Raw genomic sequence first — 8397 nt, 5'->3', positions numbered from 1 at the left:
AAATCCATTAAGGAATTTATGAGTGTCCTCACAACATACAAGCAAGCCTCAGGCCAGCTCGTCAATGCCTTGAAGAGTAGCTTTATAATTGGTCCTTCCACCACTATAAAGGGCTCTCAGATACTCCAGCATTATACCCGTTACTCATGAGGATGCCTTTCGTTCGACTATCTTGGATGCCCTATCTTTTTAGGACCCGATAAGCATAATTACTTTGATGCCTTGTTGGGAAAACGTAGAAAGAAACTAGAGGGATGGAAACTTCGTTTCCTATCCATTGGAGGATGTATCCAACTTATTTGACATGTCCTCATGAGTATCCCGCTACACACCCTCGCCGTCCACTCACTATCTCTTACAATCCTCCGCTCAGTGGAACAACTATGCGCATGTTTCTTATTGTCCGGTCACCTCGAGGAAGAGAGTTGCCGCCAATGGGTTTCTTGGGCAAACATTATGTCGACCGACAACCGAGGGGGATCCAGGGATCAGACGCCTCAAGGATGTCCAGGACATGCTTTTGAAGAAGCTCGTATGGCGTATGCGCACCACACAATCCCAATTGGGAAGTTTTATCTCCGCCAAGTATGGCGAGTGGGCTCGACAAGAGATGGATATTTGAGGCCATCGGAGATGGCAGACATGGCAGTGACATTGGCTTGAGATCCCCAAGGTCATGCGCTGGCATATTAGCCAAGGTGAGATAAGCGCGTGGTTTGATACTTGGCATGTTGATGAGCCCTTCGCTAGCCATCCCCATTTTATACCACATAGAGTGTGGCTCATAATGGCCCAGCTTCTTATGGGCAACACACAACACCTATGGGAGCATCATGGCCTCCCACGTTATCCCAGGTCTTGAGTACTCCAATCAGGTCCAATCCGACCACGCCATTTGGACGCTCACACTCGATGAAGAGTACTCATGTAGTTCTTCTTGGGAGCATTTTCGTGAGAAAGCCCCCATCCAGCATTGGGGATGCCGCATCTGGCATCCGGCAATCCTTACTCGTGTCTGCTTTTTCCTCAAGAGACTCTTACATCGTGGCCTTCCGACTGATGAGCAACTAATCCATTTTGGCCATTCTATCAGTTCCCGTTGCCATTGCTGTTCAGCATCCCCCATATTGAAACTATGGAACATCTTTTCTTCGATAGCGAGACACCTTAGACTGTCATAGTCCATGGACCCTGTTAGAGTGTTTTGGCAAGCTATTCCTCTTGCCATCATGCGCCAAACGGAGCCTCATCCTACACATCACCATAGCTTAATTACTTTGGGAGACATGGATGGGGCGAAATTCTTCTCTTTTTGCAAGTACACCCATGTGAGCAGTGGATATCATGCATCGTGTCAAGATGTAGCTAAGACGTACCCATCAACTCATTCCCCCTCGAGCCTACAGCTCACCACTTGCATGCAACTTCCTCCACTCTTGGGGCATTCTGATGACCCTTGCTCCCACCCGCACTCAACTACGGGTTATCTATTGGCTCCCACTACCGATTGGGGTCCTTAAATTGAATGTGGATGGTGCATCCAAAGGGAACCCAGGCCCAGCAAGGGGAGGTGGTATCCTTCGCAATCATACATGGAATATTCTTTTCGCTTTATCTTCTTTCCATGGTGCATTAACTAACACACTATTCGAAGTCACAACGATGCGTGAAGGTTTACTCCTTTGCTAGGAACAAAACCTTCATAATATCATTGTAGAATCGGACTCACAAGTGTTAGTTGACATGCTCTGTGCAGGTACATGCTCCCAGTGGAGACTACACCATGTATGGCATGACATCACGCAGTGCTGACCTTGCACAATTAGTGTTCATCATCAGTTGCGTGAAAGCAACCAGATAGCAGATGCCGTTGCCAACCAAGCAGTACACACACAAACCCCTTCTTCTCTTTTTATTTCTTGGTAGGCACTCCCTCCGACAGCTAGGGGATGCTATCGCGTCGACCATCTCGGCTTGCCAACCCTCTGCATGCCTCGCATACTCTCCCGGCAGGCCCCCGGGATTTGCAGATTTCATGGAACACTCGGGGTGGAAGCGCTCACCCTTTCGCCTAATCTGAAGCCGTATCATCTCAAGCTAGCGGGGTGGACTACCCCCACATCGAATGGAGCCTCGCCACGTACTTCATCATTGCCAATTCTCGGAGGTGAGGACCACTACAACACTGCTCCATCATCCTCACCATGGGGGCTCTAGGGAGACGACGACGTGAGCACTTTTCCGAGCACCTACCAGGTATCACTTATGTATCTTTTCATCTGCACATGGGCGTGGACGAGTGGGATCTGAGTGTAATTGGGATATTTTTACTTGCTCCACGCCTATAAACCTTGATATACCCTTCACTTCATAAATAAAATCCCCCTGGGTGGCATCCAGGCCACGGATGGATCAGTCTACGGGCACAACCACAAGGTTGGCCATACCCGGCACCGTGTTTTTTTTGCCAATTAAAAAAAATCTGGTTAAAATTAATTAAAAAATGTTCCCCAATAATTATGATTGGGCCACTAAATTTATTAACTATACTGATACATGCACCTAGAGGGCCACACTCATAAGATGAATGGATGTTGCTTGATATAATTATGTTATAAGGGCTTTGTGAAAAGTTTCATAATAATAAGAGATAAGGGCACCCATATTAGGTGGCCATGCCAGCCAAAACTAGGCAAACACCCTAGGTTCTCTTGTTATCAAAACATTCCTCAACTAATGACATTAGATGGTTATAAGCAGTAGAACATCATCTTTGAGTTGTAGAGCAGTTAAAAAAGAGATCCACTATCAAGTTGAATTCATGGTTATCTCTAAAGGTCGGGTACATCAATGCCGTCAAGCATCTATGACATGGAGCAAAGCAATGGAACTAGTTCCAGAAAAGGAGACATAAGACATCATAACAAATTTGAATTTTCCTATCTTGTTTTATCAATTTATTTTTTAAACATTCAATAAAAGCTTAGGATTGAACAGGCAGTTCTACTCCTTTTCGGGTTTAAAATACTTTTCATTAAATGTGTAACTTTAGATCTAATTTTTTGTCATGCATGTTTTTTATAAGTCGATAAACTACAAAATAAGGGATTGGTTTGTCGTTTGTACGTCAGAGACTAATAAATAACCTTTTCTTATGAAAGTAGTTTAGAAAGCAATGAGGACAGATCATTTCCATAGAGAAAAATAATAAGATATTTGAAATTCTTTAAATAGTTATTAACTAGATAAGGGACATACATATACATTCCGACATGATGAGATGAGGAAATTATAACGTTAAGATAATTAACCCTATATAAAAGAAGTAAATAATACATATTAATATGAGTATTAGGAATCGAGTGATACAAAGATGCAGTGATGATATCAAGATACAAAGACAAATATATAGATGCAAATATACAGAAACATTTAGAGATACATGAGTATTTAGAGATAGATAGAGAGAGAAAAATAGATTAATAAGCAGATACCTAGGCTGAGAAATGGTTAGATAGACACATATATACATATATAGCCATACACATATATAAGTAAGCATATAAAAGTATGTGATGATAGAATTAAAGTAAAATTGTGAAGACACGATAATGTCAAACACATCAAGTGATTTGGAAAGTGAAACAACATGATGTAATGGTGATATGCAGCGATAATAAAGATATAAGCTAATGTTTATGATTAAAAGGAGTGATGTATGGTGACAATAGATTCTTATGATATTATAGGATTATGGCGATGTGCAATTGTTTGTCAGCTCCCGTTGCAGACATGTTGCTAATGGGATAAACACATATTTATTGACAATTTTAATAATGTGGTAATGTGGATTGTGGTGCACCATTAGTGATTCTTTCTTATTTTTCTCCCCAATAATGTCTTTCCACATCTGAGAATCACATTTATTGATTCTTCATCTTCGAGGAATGCATAAAATAAAGATGCATTTATTAGTCATCACAAACACAAATATTATGATTTAAATCACACTTTTTTATGGATCCACATTATCACGCAGTTAATCATTGGCCATTATAACATTAATATTTTTGATCCATAATGATATCTTAGTGCAATGCTTAATTGCGTAAGTCATTGCCACAAACTAGTCGCCAGGTTACCATTTGATTTAGCCATGCAGTGACGGAGAATGGCTCGTCTGGGATGTGATAGTTCAGGCACGATGACACAAATAATATGTGGTGATGGATGGGAGCATGACAAGACATTTGTCATGTCTCCCATCGGATCACATGTCACGGGATTTCAAAAAAATCCATCACATATGCATTACATGTCACACATCCATCATCCCATCTTTGTGTCTTCACCAGATGGCGTCCCCATCACAGGTGACAAAATAAATGAATATTCATAAAAACTTATGATTGAGAGAGAGAGGATGAGCAGGAACAATGATTTTAAGGAGGCTTGGAGGTGAAGTTGTAGAGCTGGAGTTGGGGAAAATGATACTTGGTTACGGAGGCAGCAGAGGGCGAGAGCATAAAAGGTAAGAGGCCCATCCTCGAAGAGGTAGAAATTTAATTTCAAATTTTTCTCAATCCTGGGACGAAGCAAAAAATTTAAATAGTGAGAAATATAATTACTGTCATTTTATGGATTTTTAGTTAATTTATATAATTTACCAAGATATAAATTGAAGCATAAATACAAATAAAACACTGAAAATATTTTAAACAAAATTTACAAATTTTAATGAAGACCAGAAATTGAAAAAATATTTTTAGATCTTTTCTGGAATGAAAAAATAAGAGTTAGATATTTTAAATATTTTTTTTGGTGTTAAAATAACTTGAAGTTGATTATGTTAATTTTGGGGATTTTTCTTAATTTTTCAGAATGTTTAAATGCAGAAGGTAAAATTTCCTAAATTTTCTTTATTATTTTTCAGATTTTAATGCAGAAAGTAATGATGATACTTGCTCCGGCGATTGCGGGTGGTTGCGGCGGTGGAGCGGTGGAGGCAGGTGGTGGGTAGAAAGTGTGGGCGTTTGGTTTGGTGGGCCCTGATCCTAGTGAGAGTATTCTGACCTCAGTGGGTCACCCCACTAAGGATCAGCCCAATTTGGTTAATTCAGGACTTAGCAAAATGCGTCAGCCTAATTAGGCTTTGATCCAATAGGGTCAAGAATTAGCTGGTTTGGTAGTTCCCTGTGGTCACATGCATTTCTAGCACACAGACCGGTGGGGCAGAGGGGTGCCCATGGCACACAAGAGCTGGATGGCATTCCACGGTAGCACGCAACGGTGGCAACAAGGGGGGGATGAGTGTTTTAACAGGTAAACTGATTTTTTTTTGGGATTTTAAATGTAAATGATAGAGTATATAGGGAGAGATATAAATGTATCTTAACGAGAGAATGGAATGAGTTTAGAGAGAGAAAATGACTGAAATGAAGAGATAGAGAGAGATAATGAGGAGAGAGTGTAGAGGGAATTTAAAATGGAATTTGAAGGTGTCAATGAATGAGATTTTTTATGAATTTTTTACGTAATTATATAGAAATATGGATAAAGGTCTAGATAGATAAAAGTTGACCTAAGAGAGAGAAAGTAGTGAAACTGAGTATTTAGTGTGAGAAAGTGATGATTTTAAAGGGAAAATGGATGGATAATGATGAGAAAATGGAAAACCTAAGTTCTGAAAACCTCCATGAAGGATTATTGAGCCCTAAATGCTTCCCACACATTCAGGATCCTTATATTCCGGTAGTATCAGGTATTTTTTCAATGCAAACAAGAATGGAAATTGAGTGAAAACTTTCATCAAGCAGGTGGAACAACCTGGATTCTAAAATATGCAGCCACTAGCTGGAGACTGTCCAGAATGAGGGGGAATGAGGGAGAAAAAAGATTATTAATAGAGTTGAAGAATAACTAAAGTACCCCTTTGGGAATTTTCTTTCGTTGTCATTTGCCTCTTTTTCTCTTTTGGTTGAGAGATTCGCATTGCAATTTGCAGATTCTTTATCTTGTAAGGTGTTTGAAGGCCCAATATGTAGGTCAAATTGTGGCCCAAAATCCTCTCATTTCTCTTTTAGAAGCCCATAACACCATTTCATAAGTTCAGCCTATTTTGATAATCATTGAGCTCCCAAAAATCTGCAACTCCATAATAATTGTATCTTTTGTTTCCTGTAAATATCCACATTAATCATCAGCTTTTTAAAAAATAATTAAAGGAATTTAATTAGAGAATAACCATGATGTCTGAAATTGGAATTAATAGCTAGTGCATAAATATTCAGTGAATTCAAATGATAACATTAATCTAAAAACATCTAAAATTTGTATTTAAATACACATGAATTTATCATTTTATCAGTGAAATTTTCAATGAACAGGTAAAAATTATGTAGTTATTTTAATCCTTGGTAAATGTTCATTTTTTAGTGACAAATGTAAAATCAATTGACTCATGTCATTATAAATTTATGTTATTGAATAGAAAACGAAAATCATTAATAAATTTTATGCATGAAAGCTAATACATAACATGAAAACACTGAAGTTACCATGTACCCCATTCATCATTTTTGCACTTTTTCAAAAGTCAGTGTAGTGTTTTGCGAAGAAGAATTTTTTTCTTTAATGCTATTGGAACTTCTGTCTTTTACATCAGTTATATAGAGAACCCATTTGGTATTTTTATACTTTTGGATGAATAACTTGGTTAATTATTTCTGATTATGCTATGTAAAGTATATAGAACAAAAATTCTAACATTAATGTCAAAAATTCATCTTTAAATTGAAATACTCATGTATTAATGGTTGAATAAATTGAGTTTTCAGGTTTCTTACTCTTTATTTTTGGGATCATATAACAAAATTTAAAATATATACACAGAATTTATGAAAACCCATGAAATAAGATGAATAAATTCATTTGAAATAATTCATCAACTTTCAGTCCAGAAACCCAATCAGTACAAGAAACATATGTACATGATTCATGGGCATTAAAATGGATCATTTAGCTTTATTTTAGTTATGATTGTATTCAATGACATCTAATTAATAAAATATAATGTTGGATGCTTGAATATTTTCATAATAAAATGGCAAAAATCTTATTCATGATATAGAAAACACTTTTCATCAGAGATCTATCTAAATCATTGTTATTATCGTAGCAACACCCTCTGACTGATTTTAGATCAACCACTAAATTTAGATCTAAATTCTAGTCTGGAATTTGCCAATGGAGAAACACCTCAGAATAAAAGTACAAGTATGAAGCAGTATACATTATCCTTAATTTTGATTAAAGTGCATATCTTAGGAAATCTCCTGATGAAAAATGCAAAGGTATTGCAATAATCTGCAAGAAAATTATAAAAACATGAAATAATTTGAATGAAAGTTTTCGAATGTAAGTCTTCTGGTATTACAACGGTTGAGGCATAATTGGAAATATTGTCTTTGAATTTGATAAATCTTTAAAGAATTATACACCTAAAAAGTTATGAAAACGTATAATTTCTCACATAGAAGAAAGAAAAATTCCAGCTCTGTAAAAAGGGCCATGATACTCAAATTTGTTTTAAACTTCTGGTTTGAATGGCTTTAAGATTCAGCCTCTATCTTTTGCAATTTATGTTTATATCCCTTAATAATTTATGTTTTTTTTACTATGTCTCAAAAGAAAGAAGTCTAACCTGGATGGTCTCTGTTTATAAAAAATTAACAAATTACGTTCAGAATGTGAGTTCATAGTATGCTGGAAGATTTTCTTTAATATGTTGGAGATATACCACCATCATCGTTTACAGTATATATGTCATAAAGGATTGTAAATGATTACTTGTGGTATTTGGAGTGTCAATATTTAGATAGGAGTATGACTACAAATTAACCAGTAAACATATTTTTCCTGTGTACGTTTAAATCAATAATTGTATATAATTTAATTGATTTTTGTGAGATACACCTACCCTATCTCACAAAAATCAATTAAATTATATACAATTATTGAGTTAAACGGACACAGGAAAAATATGTTTCGGAATGTTTTAAATGATTCGGAATTAATTGATATTTTGCCAAAACAGAGACAAAAAGACATGAGCAAATGTATCTGAGTTGGTCTATTTTATATACTTCAAAACTCTGAAGTTGTGCAAAATAAAGTTCTATTGGAAACATGCTACATCTAACAATACGAAACCATCGATACAGTTCCAAAATGTTTTAAAGGAATTCAAGGTCTAGAGTTTATCTGAAATGCGAGGAATAATATTACCAAATAGAGTGGCATGTGGAAATCATTGTCTCAGGTAAAAATAGGATAGAGGACTGATAATTCCACGTATTGAATATTTGGATTTTACTTTGTTCGAAATTACTCGGGAAC

The sequence above is a fragment of the Wolffia australiana genome, chromosome 17, assembly GCF_029677425.1.
Source record: "Wolffia australiana isolate 7733 chromosome 17, ASM2967742v1".
Taxonomy (NCBI): domain Eukaryota; kingdom Viridiplantae; phylum Streptophyta; class Magnoliopsida; order Alismatales; family Araceae; genus Wolffia; species Wolffia australiana.
This window is presented reverse-complemented; position numbering follows the sequence as displayed.